The 20662-nt window shown below is 60.9% G+C and overlaps 1 protein-coding gene across 2 annotated transcripts in view; it reads left to right on the top strand.

Annotated features, from left to right (window-relative positions):
- Ajap1 (adherens junctions associated protein 1) overlaps nt 1-20662 on the top strand; it is a 104177-nt gene that overhangs the window by 49219 nt on the left and 34296 nt on the right. The gene's annotated exons all lie outside the window — the stretch shown is intronic.

Genomic DNA, 20662 nt, shown 5'->3' with positions numbered 1-20662 from the left:
TTGTGGGGGAGGGAGGCCGCGGCGTTCAGGGTGCTTCCCGGGGCAAGACTGAAGCAGAGAGGGCCAAGGTCAGGCGCAGGGCCTGGAGGAGGGACGGCGGCCCCGGGCGGGAGCGTGCACGCCCGGGTCTGTCGGCAGATTGGGGAGGAACTGGTGGACGTGATAAGGCGCTTCCCTCCTTGCTGTCCACCCGAGAGTGGGTGCCGTGCCACCGTGGCCTCTGGGTCAGCCTGGGGGAGAGGCAGCCCCGTGCTGCTGGAGATGGGGGTCACGTGGAGTCTTCAGCAACCTCCAGGGCTGGGCCCTAAGGGACGAGGCCTGGCCAGGTGGAGCTGGGTCCAGCACTAGGAATGGCCTTGAATAGCAGCCAAGGCCACGGCTGGGTAAGAGGAAGAGCTCCCAGTGCTGTTGACTGAAGCTCTGCCAACGGGGCACAGGTGCAGAGCGCGTCCCTGGGGACGGGGACCTGTGGGTGTGTACTGCTGCAGTTGTCCCAGCTGCAGGTCGAGAATCCCAGCTCCAAACTTGGCAACGTGGGCCTCCCGCGATCTTCCTCCTCTTTGCCCCATAAGGGGCACTGGAAACCCCCAGGCCAGAGCCTGTCCCTGCACCAGCAACTGAGCCCTGCCCTTCCTGCTGTTCCAACTCCTTGGCCCCTGGTGGCAGGCTGTGGCCCATGGTGACTCTGGTGTTCCCAAATGCTGCGGGCAGCTCATCCTGCAGAAGCAGCCGGCCTTGCTAACTTCCTAAAGCGGCTGCACATGGGGGGCATTGAGCAGAAAGGGAAGGGGCTGCCATGGAGACCCTTGGAGGCTCCCTTCCTCGCCCAAGGCCTGGAATCCAGGGGCTGAGAAGTGTCTCCGAGGGCTCCCGCAGGGCAGAGAGACCCCAGGGGACCGGGTCATGTGTGGTTCCTCCTGACTTTGGTCAGGCGGGCAGCATTCAGTAGTGGGGTGGCCAGTGCCAGTCCGTGCGCCCATGATTTCCTTCCTCCCTTCACGGGGACAAGACAGCCTGTGCTTCTGCTCTCTGCTCCTCTCCGCTCCTTTAGAGCAGCTTGTCCACGGAAACCAAGTGCCATGCCAGGCCAGGAGCCCTGGAGGGGGTCTGGGGCCGCCCAAGCCACCTCCCACGTGGCTCTCTGAGCAGTTTGCAAAGCTTCTGTTTTTACCCCAGTGAACTCAGGAGCTGTCACCCTGATGGAATGGGGGCTTCTCCTCCTTTCTGTCACCTCTGAAGACGTCACATGCTACACAGACATGGATGGGAAAGCAGGTTCCCATTTACTCCTAATTACATTTGTTATTACTAAAGTTAAACGCCCAGGACAGCATTATAGGGCTTAGCAAATTAATTCACAGTACATTGGATGTTGCTAATCCAGCGCGACAGATGCTTATCTCGGGAAAGATTTATGGTTCTTCATAATATAATCTGGTGCTAGATTAATTTGTTTAGCAAAACAAATTTAAAAGGGAAAAAATGTGTGTTTTTGCTTCTAATGCAGAGAAATGTTAACTCTGGAAAATGCTGCTGGCCTGCAGGGAAGGGAACAGGTGGCTGACAGCAGCCCTCATCAGGGCCTGAGCAGCATTACTTCCAAGTCGAGGTGAAGGGAAGAGGGAAAGAGGAAATGCTGAGATGATTCCCCTAACTGGGCTCATCACAGTCCAGCTGAATTAGACCCAAGCAGGAGGAGTTCAAGTTAGACACTGGGAAGGACTGACTCGTGACTCAGAAGTGAGCTAGTTTCTTGGGCTACCGAGGGCAGATGTTACAATCTCCTTCTCTGTGTGAGCTTCCAGGAGGGGTGGCAGGAAAGACTCTCTAGGTCCTTTATCAGGGCAGGCCTGGCCCTCCACTTTGTGGAGTATGGCTGCTGCTCACACTTCTCAGGACCTGAAGCAGCAAGAGTGGAAGTGGGGCTTCCGGGGCTGTGGTCTGGGCAGTGGGCATGGCTGTGGTGAGCAGGCCCTGCTGGGTGGCTGCAGGATCCGGGTCTGGGCTCCATGGCACGTCGCTGTGTGGCCCTGGGTGAGGATCTTTTCCTCACCGTTGAGCCTGCAGCCTGCGAGGCTGTCCCTTGGACAGTGGCCGTGTGACTTCCGCAGGTCAATACTGAGCACGGCACGTGGCCCCAGTGCCCAGGAAGGCCCCGACGTCAGTGGCTTTCTACCCAGCAAGAGAGGCTCTGAGGACAGGGCTGCCAATGTCAAAGGTCGAACCAGCCACCAGGGACCAAGAGTCTTGTCACCCGAGACACACCCAGCTGAGCCCACTCACTCTGGGGGACACCTTGAAACCCAGAACTAGGCTTAGCAAGAGATACCGGCGTCCACTAAGATGGTTCCATTGTCCAAAGACAGGTCTTTGGAATCAGGGTTGGAATTTGTGAGTTTTCCTTCCCCTTCTGTAGAGAAATGCTCAGACGGGTGGGTTCTACCTCCTGCTGCCTGGAGCACAGGCATTCCTGGGGACAGGTGGGCGGGGGAGGGTGATGGAGGACACTGAAATCCCGCAGAACCAAGGCTGAAAGGACTGGCCACCAGAGCGGTCAGAAAGCCCCTCTGTCAGCAATTACCCTGCAGGTGAATTAATTGGGAAATCTCCCCGAATTTAGGGATAATGGTTAAGACCTCGCTGACTGCCTTCATATTCCTCCTGGCTTCCCTTGTATTAGCTGTGTGAACTTGGGCAATCTGCTGGTCTTCTCTGTGCCTCAGCTGGACATTAGCATTAACCATCTCCTAACATTGTTGTAAAAGGTTAGAGATGGTGCGTGCCGTGTGCTCACCACCTAGCACATGGGAACTGCTCAGTATATTTGCTGCTATTAACTTGAGCAGAAAGATGGTGATGATGTTGATGGTGGTGGTGGTGGTGATGGTGGTGGTAGTGATGGTGGTGATGGTGGTGGTGGTGGTGATGGTGATGATAGTGATGGTGGTGGTGATGGTGGTGGTGGTGATGGTGATGATGGTGGTGGTGGTGATTGTGATGGTGGTGGCAATGGTGGCGATGGTGATGATGGCAATCAGTGATGATGGTAGTGGTGATGGTGGTGGTGATGGTAATTATAATGATGACAGTGGTGCTGATGGTGCTAGTGATGATGGTGATGGTGATGGTGATGGTGGTGATGGTGATGATTGTGATGGTGGTGATGCTAGTGGTGATGCTGGTGGTGATGGTGATGGTGATGCTGGTGGTGATGGTGATGATGATGGTGATGATGGTGATGGTGGTGATGGTGGTGGTGGTGATGGTGGTGATGCTGGTGACGATGACGATGATGTCTTTTGCTATTAATGTACTGATTTGCTGCTTCCAGCTTTGAGAGATCCTTTAATAAGGTCCCAAGGCCTTGTCCCTGACCTTGGTGCTTTCTGCAGAGTGTAGCTAGTTCTAGCTGGGAGCTGCTCGGGATGGAAAATCACCTGGCGTGGATTCGCAGAGGCGCACAGCTCAGCCTCTCTCGGGTGCTGGCGGAGGATGGGCGTCAGACGGGTCAGAAGTCCGTAAGGCTCTGTGAGGAGGCCCTGACGGTGTGGCTGTCCACCTGTGTCAGCCCCTTGCCTGTCGTGCTGAATCTAGAATCACAGAGTCTCCTGGGAGAAACCCATAAAGTGTCGTCTTGAGTGTTGGTCTTAAAATTTGTAAAGTGAGCTTGTGAGGAGTCAAGGCAGCTGGTTTTGGTCACTGAACAGGCCACTGCAGGAGGGCCTGGCACCTGAGCTGTGCTTGGCACGGTTAGTGCTCAGGAAGGGATCTTTGACCCTGCCTGGCAGCACCTGTCCCCGTGACTCCCTCGCCGGCTCAGATGACTCTGGGCTTCCCCAGCAGCTCATGTTAGGGTCTCTCGGGAGGCTCAGCACCATGGGGGGCCATGCAGCCCTGCAGGTCCCCAGCATCATTCAAAGTTCGTCTCCATCTAATCAGTCATGTGTTTGTGACATCCAGCAGCTCAAGGTTACAATGGCTCAGATGTCACTCAAACTCTGCCTGGTAATTTTTATATTGCAATTCACTCATGCATTCTCCCAAGGATAGTTTGAAAGTTGCTTTGTCCTTGTCACCAGGGGGCCTTCAGTGTCCTTTAGGTGGGGTTCTCTGTAAGCAGGGATGGCTGGTATTATTTCCTCTGCACCTCGATGGCCAGCTGACCTGAGCAGCGGTGGCAGCCGGCCAACCCTGGGGGCGAGTCTCGTGACGGTGAAGTATTTCCTAAATACCAGAGTCAGAGTAGAAGGAAAGCGGCAGCAGATGTAGCAGGAGAAGTGTGCTCCTCCCCTCTGTCGAAAGCTGTGTGGCAGTTTAAATGCTGAACCCCTTTTAATTAAGTTGCTGGGTGTTTGCTACCAGGGAAGTGAATCTGTCCTTAATTTAAAGATATTTGAAGCTAATGACTCATGAACTTCAAAAGTTTTGAGTAGCTTAATTGGGAGAAGAGCATCAAAGAACAAGCGAGCGGCTGGAGCCCGGCAAAGCGCCCGACTTCGTGGACATGGGGGCCGGTCTTCCGTCCTAATTGGGACTGTCTCAGTCGCAGTGGCCGGGCGCCTCCGGAGAGCCGTGGTCCTGGCTGGTGGCCTAGGGCACACTGAGCACAACCGCAGGTGGGAGTGGGTGTCAGCCACCAGCCCTAGGGGCCGTGCGCCCTTAGAGTGCTCCCTGCTCCTGCTGAGAGAAGCCGGAGTCATGCCCAGTGGACACGGGAAGTCCACCCGATGCTCGGGAGACTCCGGGCTTCCTCTCGTTCCGTTCCACGTGCGCCAGTCCTGGCTCCTTGCTGGTGGTGCCTCTTGGGCGTCTTTGACCCCCAGGGCCTTATCCTCCTTTGCAGATGGTGGGGTGGGGAAGTTCTCCAGAGCCCAGGGTGCCGCGGGGCTCATTCTCCAGCGCCCCTTTCCTTGGCCGGGCTCTCAAACGCTGCTGCTTGGCGGTATGCAGCAGGGAGGGGCTTTCTGTGACACCCCTCTACCTGCACAGTCCCCTCCAGGGCTCGGCGGGGTCGCGGCTGAGCAGGTGGGGAGGAGCTGCCCTGTGCCCCTGTGGAATGTCTTCCCTTGCCTCCTGTGTGTCACTCAATGCTGGGTGGATCACAGATCCATTTGATGTTCTGTGATTGAATTTGTGATTTCATCTATGCGCAGGAGAACAATCCTGAGTGTTGAGATTAAATATTAGACAGAACACCATTTTTAGAATTTTTATCCGACTCTGTTAAAAGAACCAGTTTTAGCATTTCTGGCTTCTTGATCAATTATGCAATGAACCGCCAACATCGGACCTGGTAGATATTAAAATGCCCTGCCTCAGGTGGGGAGGGCGGGGAGCTGGGCACTTGGTGCCTCCCCGCTTCGAGGGTTTAGAAATCTATTTGACCAAGTGAGATAGATGAGGAAGCATCCCCACAGAGAAATGGCAGGTAAGGACGGTGGAGGAAATGTCACAGAGCCAGTTTCATCAATTGTCCAATTTTTCTGGCAGTTCTGGTCCAGAGGAGGAGGGTCCCTTGCAAGTGGGAGGGGCCAGCCCAGGTCCCCAAGGACCAAATTCTGATGGCAGGGGTGGGTGGCACGGGCAGAGATGCTGCGCCAAGGCGGTGGGTAGGTGGGCAGCCTCTGCCCGCCCAGAGCATGCAAGGAGCTGAGTCGGGCTGCAGGCACTCAGTGTCCTGGCCTCCAGAGCCAATGCTGGACAGGACAACCAGGAGGCCCCCTCCCAGCCCTGAGCTGTGCTAAGGCTGGGTGGTCCCCAGGGGGGAACAGTGGTCTGCACCATCCTCCTCATTCTGTCCTCAGTACAAGGTGAATGCTGGGGGTTTCCCTCCCAGTGTCCACGGCAGGCCGTCCTTGGGGGCCGGGCAGTGAGCTCAGTGGTTGACAGGCAAATGCTTTGGGCTGGACTTTAGAGCTGCCGTTTGGGGTGACAGTTTGCCTCCAACGTGCATGCTCCTGCCACCCCCACCTCCGCAGCAGGTGAGTCCCGGGGATGCTGGAGGCTTCCCTGCCGCTGCCGCTGCCCGGTTCTAAGACGCCCCCAGAATCACAGCAGACTCTCACGTGACGAAGGACGCGCTGTGCGGCAGGCGCGAGGCCTCTGCTCTGGATGTGGATCTCACAGACCTCTGTCTTGCCGACTCAGCTTCTTGCATGCTCTGGGCGGGCAGTGTAACAGAAGGGGAAGCTTTCCTTTCTAGAAGTTTCTCCCAGCAGGGGAAGCAGAGATTTTTCATGGGGTCAGAGGCTCAGAACCGGCCTGTGAAGGTCCTGCTGGGTGGGACACAGAGACGTTGAAGCTGGTGCAGGTGGACTGGCTGACTGTGCCCAGGATCCCCGGCTACTGGCCAGCACGTGCCCTTGGCTGTGCTGTGACCTCATGGGGCTTTGGCTTCAGTGGTTTCTCGCACAGGTTGTGCTGAGCCTGGACCAGGTCAGCCTGTGTGGCAGGCTGATGCCATGGAGGCCTCAGGAGGCGCTAATGGAGGCGAAGGCCCATTAGACACCTGCAGCCATGGGGCCTGGGCTGGTGCCTGAGCATGGGAAGTGCCACTGGGTCTGTGTCCTTCATACCCTCGGGAGCTGGCTGGGATGAATGGCCACCTGCTCAGACCTGTTCTGCACCCATCCCTACCTCTGGCATCTGATCTACCCCAAACCACGGCAGGCCGGCCGATGGCTGCCATAGGTGCAGTTCCCTTGAGAACTGGGCTCTGTGGTTTGCACATCTGGCCTGTGTACCACAGCACAGAGTCCTCATCCTACTCAATGAGTTGGTCACGTGGTAGCCACATGTGTCCCCTTGGTTCTGAATGCCCGGCCTCCTGGGAACCCTGGACTAGGCCTATGTTCCAGAGCCTGCCTGTTTCTGGGACCAGCCTCCGCCTGTGGTCTTGCCCACATCCTGGACTCTGAAGGCCCAGACTCCAACTGTGTTCCAGGGTCCTGGACTGTCCTCTCAAATCATCTGGATCCTAGAGATTGAAACAGTACAAATTTCTCTGCACAGCTCCAAAGGAAGACGTCTGGAACCAGATGTCACAGGGTGTGCTCCTCTGAGGGCTCTGGGGGGGTCCTTCCTCCTCTCCCAGCTCCTGGCGGCCCCCTGAAGCCCTTGGCTTGTGGCTGCATCTCTTCCGTGGTCTCTGCCTCTGATTCCTATGACCCTCTTCCCCATGTCTCAGAGCCTGTCCCTTGTAAGGACACCTGCCGTTGGATTTTAAGGAACCCCTGGAAAATAGATGATGTCGTCTTAAGATTCTTAGCTTAATCATGCCTGTGAAGGTTCTTTGTCTAAGAGAGGTCACATGAATAGGATCCAGGGGTTAGGGGGTCACATGCACAGGATCCAGGGGTTAGGGGGTCACATGCACAGGATCCAGGGGTTAGGGGGGGTCACATGCACAGGATCCAGGGGTTAGAGGGGTCACATGCACAGGATCCAGGGGTTAGGGGGGTCACATGCACAGGATCCAGGGGTTGGGGGGTCACATGCTCAGGATCCAGGGGTTGGGGGTCACATGCACAGGATCCAGGGGTTAGGAGATGGACAGTATGTTTTCTGGGGGTTCCGGCTGGGGTGGGGAGTGTGGGGGTTCCTCCTGCAGAGCCCCCTGCCCCCATTCTCCCTGCTCCAGCCTGGGCTTTGCTGGAGAGGAGGGCAGCTCTGGGGAGGGAGCCGTCCGGCGTCTGGAGAGAGAGGGCCTGCCTTGGTATTTGCCGCGTGGGCTGGGTGTCACCGAAGGACCTAGGTGTTGTGCTCTCATGGGCCTTGTCCCCTTGGCCCGTCCTCATGCGTTCGTGAATTCCCTCACTCTGTCAGAGCCTCTGGCTGGCAGCCCGAGGACCCTCACCCTGTCATGGCCTCCTCTGATGCACAGCAGGACTGGCCTTGCTCCTGGTGACTCTCAGGCTGCCTGAGAGGTGACGCCAACAGCCTCACACTCTGCCTTCTAAGGCCCTGTCTTGCTTAGGAATCCACATTCCACCAGCCTCCATGGGGACCGGGGTGGACATTTAGGATGAGTGGACCCCAGACCCGGGGTTGGTTTAGTACAAGAGGGGCCACAAGCTCCCAAAATGCCGTTTGGTGGTGGGTGCCAGACGTCAGCTGGTCCGGTGCCTGTGGGCCCTGGAGGCCTGACACACCGGTGATCACTCAGGCTCCTGCCTCCAGAGGGGACGTGGCCCCAGGTCCCCAGCCGGGCTCAACAAGATGCAGGTCAAGGTCAGTCCCGCTTGCTCTGACCTCTCAGTGGGGCCTGGACTGTTAAATCCCTCCAAGGTCACCAGGGAATGGAGCCCTGCCTCGGGCCTTGTCCACGTGGCCTGCCCCCTGCAGGACACTCTCCTCTGCCCTGTGTTGCCCGGAGCCTCCATGGGATGGACCTTGTGGGAGGCTGCTGAAACTGGGGCCAGGGGAGGGTGCACGAGTCTCACGTCCCCAGGGCGTCCCGCAGAGTCACACCCCCGTTCTCTGGCTCTGTCCTGCGTTCTCTGTGGGCAGCTGACCCTGAATCCTCTGCTTGAAGTGCTGGCCCACCTCCTGGCTCCACCGGCTTCTGCGAGGCCCCTGCCTCTGGGCCCCCGGGGTTGGTCTCCATCCTCTGGCACTTCCTGGAATGTCTCACATTGTACACTTGCCCAGCTGTGGCCCACCTGCCCCACCCCAGATGCCCTGAGGGCTTGGTGCTTTCTGTGGGTGGCCCTCATGCTGGGCCTCCTCATGGGCAGCCACAAACCCCCAGCACAAGGCCCTGCACCCCTTCAAGCCCCGACTGGCACTGTGCCTGGGCTATGCCAGCTCCCACTTGCAAGTTCTGGGCTTAGGGACAGCTGCCACCACAAGTCCCTAGGGCCTAAATGCCTTGGGACCTGGAGACCCGAGGAACTGGGGGAGGAAGTGAAGGGGAGCTCTGGTCATAGGTTCTGTGCTCACAGAGGTCGCCATGCGCAGGACACAGTGGGTAATGATCCCCAAGGACCTCCCCTCCTGCCCTGTGCACAGCCAGGGCCAGGTGCCATGGGGCCCAGAACCTAGGTGGCAGGATGCCCTGCCCCACAGGCCTGGGGACGTGGCCTCCTGGGCAAGGCTGGCTGTGGAGCGAGGCTGCCATGGAGAGCAGGAGGTTGGAGGTCACTCAGGGCGGGTCCCTGTGTGGGGGTGGGGGTAGGGAAGGATCCCGGCGGAGAGTCCACCGCCCCCTCCCATTCCGCTCCATCACACGAGGCCACTTAGGCTCCCTGGATGGATAGTGTCCTGCCTGTTCGTGGTGCCCTGTGCGTGGCCCGGGCCATGTGAGGCAGACTCAATAAGAAGACAGTGAAGGAACAGGCGCTCTGTCAGACACCGCCTCCCTCCCGAGCGGTGTGACGCTCAGAACGGGCCTGTGCTCTGCGGGTCCTCGGTATGTTAGCAGCTGACCCTGGATTCCACCCAAGTCAGACCCAGGTGTGTTGAGGCGCAGCTTCCCCGTGGATGCACCCCAGCGCGTGCCTGCAGAGGCGAGGTTCGCTTTCAAACTCTTGCATTAGGACAGAAGGGTCTGGGATGACCCAGACAAAGGCACACGAGCTCTCCAGGGGCTGGACTCTGGAGTAGCCGCTGGGGACGTGCACCTCACCAGACTGGGGTGCTGATGAGCTGACCAGCGTGCGCCTCCTGTGGGCAGAGCCGAGTGCTTCTCTGGCGCGTTTGGTGGGTAGAACCCTGAGTGTGCAGAGAACACTGGACACTCTCTCTTAAGGAAGCTCTTCCAGCAGCTCTGGGGTCCAAGGCAGGCTTTGGGTGGACCTTGCCATCAACATGCTCTATCAGACCCCATGGGGCCTCAGGCTATCAGAACCTGGTCTTCATACGATCCCACGAGAGCAGCTTAGCAAATGATTGCCCCCGGGCCAAATGTGGCCCTCCACTTGCTTTTGTATATAAAGTTTTATTGGAACACAACTGTATCCACTCATTTACATGGCACCTCTGGTTGCTTTCAAGCTTCCGAGGCAGAGGTGAGCAGTTACAATGGCAGACCTTGCAGCTGGCAAAGATGAAAATACTCTCTGGCCCAGTAGGATAATGCTCACTGCCCTGGGGTAGCCTCGTGTGCTAATGGCCAGCCCAGGTAGAGGGACTGGAGGTGGGGCTTGTCTTCAGAGGCTGCATGGGGCAGGAAGTGTGATGTGTGAGGGTGGGGGGAGGGCAGAGCGGGGAAGGGCCAGGGGCGGTGCCCGGAGACCTGGGCCCAGGGCTGGGAGGCAAGCCAGGCAGTGCAGGGCTGCAGCGTGCCAGGCTCCAGGCCTCTCCCGCCTTCCTGATCACAGAGTGTGACAGGCCAGCCAGTCCTGACTTAATGTACCCCAGTAGCTACCCTGAGGTTGGCCAGGGGACCGGTCTGGAGACCACCCTGCCCTTCACGGAGCTTCCATCTCTGGCAGAGTCTGCTGCAGCCTGGCACTAGCCACGCTCACAGAAGCCTGGCCAGTCTGTCTCAGAGGGGAGGGTGGTGCCAAGGGTGTGTCCCTGGAGGTGGGACGTGGCTGAGGAAGAGAAAGGCTGACAGGGAGGGTGGTCCAGGCTTGCCAAGGAGCCCAGTCGTTTCCATGGCAGCCGCGCCTCCCGGGGAGAAACCAGGCCTCCCGGGTCTCCACCTGTAGGCGCAGGGCCGCTGACTGAGGGAGGCCTCCTGTCCTCTTCGCTCTTGGCAAAGTGCTCCCGAGGGCTGGCCTAAACAACAGAACGCATGGTCCCCCATCCTGGAGGCTGCAAGCCCAGGATTAAGCGATGGACAGGTCAGCGACCCTGACTGGTCCTGTCCCCGGCTGGCAGAGTCCCACCTTCTGGCTGCACTTTCCCGGCTTCCTTCACTCAGGCTGAGGTTTCTCCCTCTTCTTATGGGGACACCAGGTCATTGGGGCAGGGCGCCCTGTGACCCCGTTTAGACCTGACACTCCTCCAGCCTGGCGCTCCAGGACGTCAGTGTGCAAACCGGGCACTCGGTTCAGGCCCTGGCCCCTCCCCGTGTGAAGCAGAGCACACCTGGAGACCAGGTGGGCGGGAGGTGGAATCTATCGCCCCGGGCATGGCGTCGGGTGGGCGTCGGGGGCCACAGGAGCCCCCAGAGCTGGGTGCAATGACTGGCTGGCCGGCAGGAACGTTGTGGAGGGTACCACACGGTGGCCTGGGTGGTGCCACCAAGGTGCCACCCTTGTACACCGTTTGGGAGTGACCTTCTGATGGCTTGGTCAAGGGGACCAACCCCTGGCTGAGTGGGGTTACAGAGGGACTTCTGGAGCCACGCAGGGCTTCTCAGTGGGTTGTGGGGCCCCGGGAGGGTCTGAGCAGAGAACTGGCGGCTCCGGACTCTACAGAAGTGCCTTATGGCCTCCTGCACCCAACTGACGGGGCGTCCCGGGAATTGGTTTAAAAAGCTCCTTGTTGGTTCTGCTCTCGAGAAAGCAGATGGGGTCCGGGAAGCTGCGTTCAGAGGCCCTGGCTACCCCCTGAGGGCCTGGGAGGCCGGAGACAGAGGCTATGAGGGGGGACTGCTCTGCAGAGCTGGACCTGGCCTTGGTCTGCCCAGGGTGGCCCCAGGGTCTCACCGGGGTCTCTGGTGATGTCGCTGCCTCTTGCCTCCTAACATGAAACTGGAGTCAGGCAAGGAGGAGCTTCCAAAAGGAAAGGGGTGGGACCCAGACAGGAGCCTCGCAGGGCTCGGTCTGTCTGCGTCCCTGGCTGCGCTGCATTGTGGCCAAGCGTGGCGGGGGCGGCACGCTGCAGAGCCCTGCCCATGGCAGCTGGTCTCGATTGCTCCCGGCACGCGGGTCACATCTGTCCCTCGGTGAGTCACCGGCTCAGCTGGGGCGCACACAGCTCTCAACACGCCAGGTGGCCTCTCCCAGGCCCCGGTGGGTACATATCATGAGACTCGGCACCCTGGGCAGTCCAGTGGGCAGCTTGTCCCCCGCCTGCAGCAGAAAGGCTGGGGAGGAGCCCCAGGAACCAGGCCAGAGTCGACGGCTCTGGGTCACCCCGTGTCGCCCCTGCCTTGCCCGCTGGCCCAGTGGTGCTGAGAAAGTGCTTCCTGGGAAGGAGCAGTGTTGCTGCTCAGTACACACACGGGCCCTGTGGCCACCCTGCCCTGCCTGCTCTGTAGCACCATCGGCCTGCATGTCTCGTGCACAGCTACGTTCTCGTCGTGGGCAGTGGGAAGGCCAGCCGCCCTGGAGCTTGCCTCCTGCACCGTCACAGACCTGGAGGTGGCCCGGCCCCGGGTGCCTGCCTGAGTGGGTTGCCTCTCCCGGGGAATGGGGAGCGTGGCCGGCTCCTCCCGGGGCCTTTGGCCAGGTGGGAGGCTGCCCTACCAGGTTCCCGTCTCTCTTGGGAGACCTCAGTCTTCTGTGAAGGCGCTGTGAGGGCCCACGGGCTCTGCAGCTCAGGCCCGACAGGCTGCAGGGCTCTTGGCTACGACCAGGAGGAAATGACGGTGCCAGGGCTGCGGAGGGCTGGAGGGCCCCCAGGGGGGCTTCTCTTCGAGGGCTGGAGCCCTGGAACCTGGGCCCTGCACCCCCAGCACCCCTGAACCCTGAGTAGGGCCATAGCTGTGCCAGAACCAGCTCCCGACTGCAGATCTGGGGTGGCAGGTGGAAGGGCGTGTCCGGGTGAAGGAGCCAAGCAACATTCCGCCCCAGCCTTCCCCTACGAGTGTGCCGGAGCATCCTGGCCCCTGCCTGCTGGATCAGACTTCGCCTGCAGCCTTGCTTTCCCTCGTGCTCAGATATGCCCCTGCTCCCTTTGGCAGCTCCCCCTGGTCTCACTCACAGACTTCAGTTAAACGGGAGTGGAGACTCCTTACTGTGCATGTCAGTCAGGTTTTTGTTGCTACGACTAAAATTCTTGCCAGACAAAGGAGGAAGAAGCTTTGTTTAGGCCAAGGCTTCCGAGGTCTCAGTCCCTGGTCAACTTGCTCCAAGGCAGAAATATTGGGGTGGGAGGTGTGGCAGAGGAAAACTGCTCTGGCAGCCAGGAGGCAGACAGAGGAGTCTGGGGACAAGAGAGAGACCCGAGGACCAGCTTCCTGCAACTAGGCCCCAGATGCTCCCACTATGGCCACTGAACTGTGAATCCACTGGTGAGGTCCCCACAAAGACCCCTCTGAACACGGTGCCCTGGGACCCAGCCTCCCACTGAACCTTCGGGGACATTCCAGACCCAACCATGACAGCGTGGAGCATTTCACACGCGAAGGGCTGACACGCCCTCAGACTCCCTCAGGACGTCCCAGCCGGGCAGCTCCGGAGCCTGCCCTTGCGTCCATCAGCGCCCTGAAGTTCAGAAAGGAGCCGGCGTCCGGCCTGACGGCTGGGCAGGCTGAGGGTCCCTGGGCATCTTCAGCCTGCAGGGAGAGGACCTCTCTTCAGCGGGACAGCTGGAGAAGGAGGGAGAAGCTGGTGGCTTCAGGGTGGGGGCCCGAAGGTCGGCCTGTGCCAGGAGCCCCAGGAGGCCAGCTCATCGGAGGTGGAGCTGTGGGGTGCGCGGCACAGGCTCCCGCCCGCTGAGACCAGGTGGGAACTGCACAGGGTCAGCCGCGTTGGCTCCCAGCGTCTGGAGGGACATCACAGCCAAGTGACTCCTGAAGAGTTGCTCCTGTCTCGCGCCCGACGCCTGCTCAGATCAGTCCTGGGAGGTGGGGACTCTGCGTTCCACCGTCCAGAAGCACCTGTGCGTTGTCACCAGCACCCCTCTTCTCCACGCCGCCCCCCGCAATCAGGTCTGTCCTCCGGAGTGAGCTGTCCCCGCCCTAGTGTCCATGGCCTCCCAAGGGCAGCAGGGGCGCTGGGCAGGGAGGCGGTCTTCTTACCAGTCCTGCAGGAGCCTTTCCGCCAGGCCCTCCTGCTCAGGGTGCAGGGCCGCGGGCACAGGGTCGGCCTCCTCCCCTCTGCCCCGCTGGGCGCCCGGGAAGGCGGGTGGGGGCACTCAGGTCTGCGCAGGCCCCGAAAGGCCCCGGAGGCTCTGGGGACCCTGACGCTGTTGCTTCCCAGGACCTTCCGCAGCTGGAGGGCAGGGGAAGGAGATTGTGCAGATGCTGGGGAGGCTGCATCCCCTTCCCACCCGTGGCCCTGCACCTGGCCTCCCTCACATGGCCTGCCCGCTGTCCCTTCAGTCCCCTGCATTCAGGGTCCAGGAGGGACCCCTCAGCCTGGGCTCCTAAAAGAGGCCCCTGAATTGGGCTCTGCTCGCTGCCGACAGCCTCTCAGTTCTCCAAGCTGTCAGCAGGCGTGTCCCCAGCATCCTGGGAGGTGCCACAGGGGCCCAGCAGCTTGGTGGAGCAGCTTGGCGTTCCCTCCCGAGGGACCTGGGTGGGGCACCCCAAGCCTTTCTGTGAAATGGGGGCAGCCCTCTTTCCAGCCCCAACCCAGCTCACAAGACCTCCGGGGCAGGGGCTCCCAAATCAGAATCCCTGCCCCCTGCCCGCTTCCGGGTAGCTTCAGAGAGCCCGCCCTTCCAACTGGCGCAGCCCGCCCTCCTGCCAGGCCTCTCCTGGCCCCGGTTCCCACGGATGAACTGAAATGGGATTTCTGGACTCGGCCCAGTGGGGCATTTCAGATTCTTTTTGCATTGAGAAAAATCAAGGCGCTGTTAACGCATTTATTTCCACCTCAAGCATCTTCGTGGGCTGCCCGCCGCCTGCCCTCTCTTCTCCCTTGCTCTCCCGGGGCCAGGCCAGGGCAGGGCAGGGCAGGGCCAGAGTCCCCCAGCCAGCGTGGCCAGGGCTTTTGCTTGCTTTTCTTTTGCTTTTGAAACGCTCCTTTCAGAGACTTTGATGTCCCTGGGCAGTGCAGGTGCCAGGCCCTGAGCCCCGCTAGTCTTCATTTGCTGATCCTGGGCCGAGAGCCAAACAGAAGCAGGTCCTGCCCTGGGAGAAGCAGCGGGGCCAAACGCAGGAGAGCGTGCTGCTCCCCACCCGCCTGCCCAGCCCACCAAACGCAAGGCTCGCCCAGGGCGGCACCGGGAGCTGGGCCCTGGCAGGCGGCAGACCAGGCCTGTCTCTCCCCAGGAGGCACTGTGCAGCCCAGCCCTGTCCCAAGAGGCCCTTGGTGTCCTTCTGGGGGAGCAGGGTGTGGAGAAGGGTCGAAGGAAGTCCTGAGGCCGTGGCTGGCGAGCCAGGTCTAGTGCGTGCTGACCGGCACCCACAGTCGGGAGGAGCACGCCCCGCCCCTCGAGGCAGGGGCATGAGAAGGCCACTGTGACTTGTGCTATTTCCCAGAGACCAGAGGAGAGTCTGGCGTTGGGATCTGCCCACGCCGTCGTCTGTGTCAGAGCCAGAAATAGAAGGCAGAAGACTCCGGCTCCGGCTCCGGCTCCGCGCTCACGATTCTAGGACAGGACGCCCTTCGGAGACGCGCATCAGGGGAGACGGGCCCAGGCTCACGCGAGCTCAGCTCACGGCCTTCGTAGGTGATCACGTCCGGCGCTGGCCTGCTCGGCCCAGGAGGAGCGAGACCTGCTGGGCCCTTCCAGTCAGGCCGACCGCAGCCCAGACACAGAGCTGGGGCACCTCTTCTGAGCAGAGAGACCCACGTGCAGAGGCTGCAGTTTTTTAGATGAAAGCAACACAATGACAGCCCTGGACAATGAGGGCCGGTGCCATCTGTGACTCCACCTGCATATTAGCAATGGCTGCAGGTGGACACGTCCTTCCCGGAGCCGGCTTCTGAGGGCTCACCTTAAATCGAGTCTCGTGCTGTGTGCAGCAGATCTGGGGAGTAGACGCTCTGATCCTGAGTTAACATGGGGGTGATGGAGGCCCAGAAGGGTCAAGTGACTTGCTGGAGGTCACACAGTCTGGCAGGGTGGCGTCTGGGTTGGACCGGGGGCTCCGAGGATGTCTGTGGTCTCCGGCTCGGCACAGCTGTCCCCTGCACTCCTCTCCACAGCCCTTCCGAGTATATAGTATTTTTCTCAATCATTTTACAAATTAGGAAACGGAGACCAAGAGAGATTAAGGAGTCTGCCCACAGTCTGACCAGGAGTGAACGGTGGGCCTTGCGGCTGGGTGGCCGCCGCCCAGGTGGGACTTGGGTGAGTGGCCGCCGTGGGCCATGCCGCTGTGGTGCAGCCGTCTTTGGGGAGGAGCTGGCCATGGTGGCCAGCTGGGGCTCTCACCCGGCCCACTTCCAGGGTCAGTGGCAGCCTCTGCTTCCAAGGCTGCGTGTGACATCCCACAGCCCAGCGTGGGAGTGGAGGGCCGGGGAAGCAAAGCAGAGAGGTGGGGGCAGTCCCGGCCTTTCCAGCCCACGAGTGTCCACTCACCATGGCCTCGGGTCCCCTTCCTGAGCACGGGCTCCGCGTCCCATGACACCCGGCCGGCCCTCCTGTGTCCCCTTCATCCTGCCGCATGGCCCCGCCCCGTCAGCCTCTGGAGGGCAGCGGAGGGGGGACTGGCTCCCACGCCCAAGTCCATCACCCTCGCTTGCGTGTTGCCGGGGCCTCACCCCCGCCTCGCCTTCCTCATCGGCAAAACAGGTAACAGAGTGCCCGCCTCCTGGGCTGGGAGGACTAGAAAGGCGGATGTTCGTTAAGTGCTTCGAACATGCCTGTCACGTGGCACCAGCTACAAAGGTGTCCCCTGACTGTTGACAAAAACAGCGGCCACCTCGCTGCTCCTAAGCAGCAGCTCTGATCTGGCCTCTCCTCTGCTCAAAAACTGTCAATGGCTCCCTACTGCCCACCCAGGAAACTCCAAACTCCCTCATGTGGGTTAAAGTGTATGGTTGCTTTGCACCCGGCCCCTCGGAAGCCCCTTGACCCCTGCTCTGCAGCCTGGTCCTGCCTGCCACGTCCCTCTCACATTCTCCAGAGCTACTAACTGCAAATACTTCCCCTCGCACAAATCTTTCTAATCCTCTGTGGCCAGAAGTAATCTGTTCCTTCCTTAAATGCTCATGATGCCTCCCTGGTAGTACTTATATACATAAATAACTGCAAAATAAGATTAAAAGTGAGGCTCTGACTCCCGATTAACCCATAAGCTCCTTCAGGTCGCGCTTGGTGTGCCCCTTTCTTGTGTTGAATCCTCTACACGGCCTGCTGCGGAGAGTGTGCACACGGGGGCTCAGTGAGTGGCTGTGGAATCAGCGAGCGACAGGGCAAGCAAGGCCGTGCCACAGCCCCAGCCCCTTGGCCCGGGTGTTGGGGAGCAGGTGCAGTGTCCCTCCAGACTTGGAATGTGCAGCTAGGGGCTGGCTGGGCGGGGTGTCCCTGGATCTGCAGCCCGGGTGCGGGGTGCAGGTCTCTGGCTGGCTCCTGGGTGCACGCTAAGCCCGTGAGGCACCCTGGGAGGGCTCGTCTGCATGCTCCGGTCAGGCTGGGCCCTATGGAGTCCAGCTGTGCTGGGAGGTGGGGAGTTCAGAGCCGGACCCAGCACATTGAGCCCTCCTGGTGCCTGGGATGGGGCAAGGTCTGCAGGGGTTTGGCTCCTGGGCCCCCAGGGATGCTGAACCCTGTGGGCACCGGTGTGCCCCTCCCTTGCTTGGACACCCAGGAGGTGACTTGCACTGCCTGCTGCCCTGCGTGAGAGTCTTGGGGACGAAAGTGAGGGCAGCCGCACGCACCTTCAGCTCAGAGGTGGCCTTTCCTGAATCCTTGGTCCACAGCCAGTGGAACCCGTGCCTGTGGAGCCCGTGGGCACTGAGGGCCATCAGGATGCCCCCAGAAGCAGTGCGGGGATGCTGGCGGGAGCTGTCAGGTGGTGGACGGAGCATCCCTGGGCCTGGAAGGTCCTCAGCAGCCCGGGCACAGGCAGGGAGGCACAGAGGCCCTGAGAGCGGTCAGCTGAGGCTGCCCTGGGCTCTGCGGGGTGTCCTGCACCAGCCCCAGTGCCTGCTGCCTCCCCACCTGTGGTGTCCGTGGTGAAGGGATAAGCAGGTATTGCCCTGGCACTTAGGGACAGTGGAGGTGGCTCCGTGCCCCAGGGCCATGCTCTATCAGGATCGTGGTGCTGGGGTCCCCACTGTGTTCATGAGTTTGGGCAGAAACAGAGAAATCCCAGCTGCCCGATGAGCACGGGAGGCCACTCCCTCCAGGCACCGTGGGTCAGGGCGCGGCCTGGCGGGGCCTGTGTGCGCCGTGCCTGCAGGGACTCAGGCCCCAGGCCTGACGGTCAGTGCTCTCTGCTTCTCTCCCGCCCGTGCCAGGAGAGCCGGGAGACCCAGAGCACCACCTCAGGAGGACTCAGAGCAGGTGGGCTCAGGTCGGACGGGCGCACGGGGTCCCCCTTGTGTCTCAGATCCTCCCTGCCCTCTCACGGGCCGGCCACAGTGCAGAGCCTGGACCTGCCTCACGACACAGCAGGGCCCTGTGGTGGTGGGGACGGCAGGCCCACAGGGTGGTGACCTGGAAGTCCACCCAGATCAGTGCGTAATTGCCAGTCACGGGGTGCTCGCCCATGCCACCCTGGGGAGTCTCCCTACGGGGACCCCTGTTTGGCTGGGGGAGCTAGCGTGGCGCTGCCTCCAGAGTGGAAGGGCAGGTGGGAGTCGAGGGTCGCCAGACTGCAGGGAAGCTGCCCAGGGCAGGAGCGTGGTGTGGTGGGAAGCAGCCAGGGTGGCAGAATGGGCCTGGGCAGAGGAGGCTGCAGAGGGCCGGCCCAGCTCAGACCCCGCCGCGTGGGAGCCCTTGAGGCACCACGGACAGGGAGCAGCTGCAGGGTTGGAGCTGGGAGCAGCCAGCCCTTGCTGTGTTCCCCAAGGTTCCCTGTGGGAGGCGCAGGCCTGTAGGTCCTGGTCCAGGGAGAAACGCAGGCGGCCAGGAGCTGTGGGGAGGCGCTGCGGGCGGCTGTGACTCCACTTGGATCTGCGGTGACAAGGCCCACGGGAAAGGAGAGGGTGCGTGGAAGCAGGGCCCAGCCACGGGCGGACGTCGGCTGCCGCTACCTGAGATGGAGAGGGGTGGAGGGCACGCGGGGCGGGGTGGGTGGGCTGAGGGGCGGGAGCTGGGCCCGGCTCCCTGCATCCTCACCCCGGAGCTGGCCTTCTCCACGGGCCGCAGGGAGATGCCTGGTAGCTGGCGCCCAAGGCAGGGAGAGCTGACCACGGTTCCCACAGGCAGCCAGACCCCCGTGTCCCAGGCCTGGGGTCTGCGGCCTCAGAGCCGCCTGCTCGACAGGCACAGACAGGTCCCGTGCTGGCCCCGTGCTGGCCCCACGCTGGCAACGCACTGGTGACGCAGCATGCGACCTCCCCGGTCCCCGCTGAGTGCTAACTGCAGGTCTCCGCGCTGCCTTCAGAGCTTTCTGGGGAAATAAGTCAAAAAGTTAATTTGATTTTGAACAGATTCTCAAATCAGTTCCCAAGAGGCAGAGATCAATTTGCATCTCGTCTCCTTCCTTAGTCGCCTCGACTGGTATTTCACATGAGTTGTTGGTATTTTCATGTTCTCCAGCGGCACGGAACTGACCGTGGAGCGTGTTTTCTTTTTTTTTTTTAAGAGAGCCATCTGAGGGGGAGGAGGCAGTGGTTCTGGGACTGAGGTTTTCTCCCCTTTTCTCTTGTACCTGTGATTTCTGCGCCTCCCAGGGTGGCGTGGTCAGTCTCCCTCCCCGCAACACTGAACAGGGAACGTGGCCAGATGCATGTTCTTCTGTGCGTCTCACCTAGAGCCCAAAGTCTCTTCCCGTGCCCTTGGCACCAGTGTCCCCTGCAGGGTCCTGCGCTGCCCGCTATCTCCTCAGGGGGCGTCCAGGATGACGCCCTCCGGATGGGCTTCCCCTCGGCAGGCGCAGGAGTCCTGGGCCTCCGTGTCCGGGAATCACAGGCAGAGTCTCCAAGCCACCCTCGCACACCACGTTCGCAGCTGACCACTCACAGGGCCCGAGGCGGGAGCAGCCGACGCGTCAGCTGTGAGGGCCGAGCTGTCATCTGCCAGACTGTCTCCTCCAGCCTGAGAAGGGAGGAGGGTCCGGCCGTGCCTCCGTGTGGACAAGGGGTGGATGCTGTGCTCGGTGATGTGAGCCCGACACGCAAGGACAAATGCCGTGTGGGTCTGCGGTTCCGGGACCCAGAGTGGGCGGATTCCTGGAGATGGGAAGCAGAGTGGGGTGTGCTGGGGCGGGGAGAGGGAGGTGGGTACTGCATTCAGCAGGGACAGTCTCAGCTTGAGCAGGTGAGAAGGCTCTGGAGATGCACGGTGGTGATGGCCCCGCCATGTGACGGCTACCTGCACTGAAGGGGGCGACAGTGGCGCTCGTGTGCTGTGTCCCAACGCGACTTTTGCAAATGGATCTGAGAACTTCTTGGCAGTGAGGACAGGCATCCTGCGCGGGCCTGGCCCTCGTCCTCAGGAAGCACCTGGGTCAGAGAAGCCTCCTGGGGATCCCAGGACAGAGGGGCTCTTGGGCACTGGACTGTGACATCTCAGTGGGCAGTGGGTGGCCACTGCCCTCTGTGCAAACCATTGCGGGGAGGCTGAGGTGGGCCTTGCACAGGGAGTTGAGTAAATAGGTGAGCAGGTTCCCGGGTGGAAGGAGAGAGCCGCTCGCAGGAGGTCGCAGCAGCGAACCAGCCCTTTGGGTTGACCCTGGGGCGAGTCTTGGTCTCCCGTGGCTGCTGTGATCAAATACCACAGGTGCCTCAAAACCAGAGAAACGTTTCCTCTTATGGGTCTCAAG

This window comes from Sciurus carolinensis, chromosome 1 (genome assembly GCF_902686445.1).
Source record: "Sciurus carolinensis chromosome 1, mSciCar1.2, whole genome shotgun sequence".
Lineage (NCBI taxonomy): Eukaryota > Metazoa > Chordata > Mammalia > Rodentia > Sciuridae > Sciurus > Sciurus carolinensis.
Note: the sequence above shows the minus strand (reverse complement) of the source record. Positions and strands in the feature narration are given on the sequence as shown.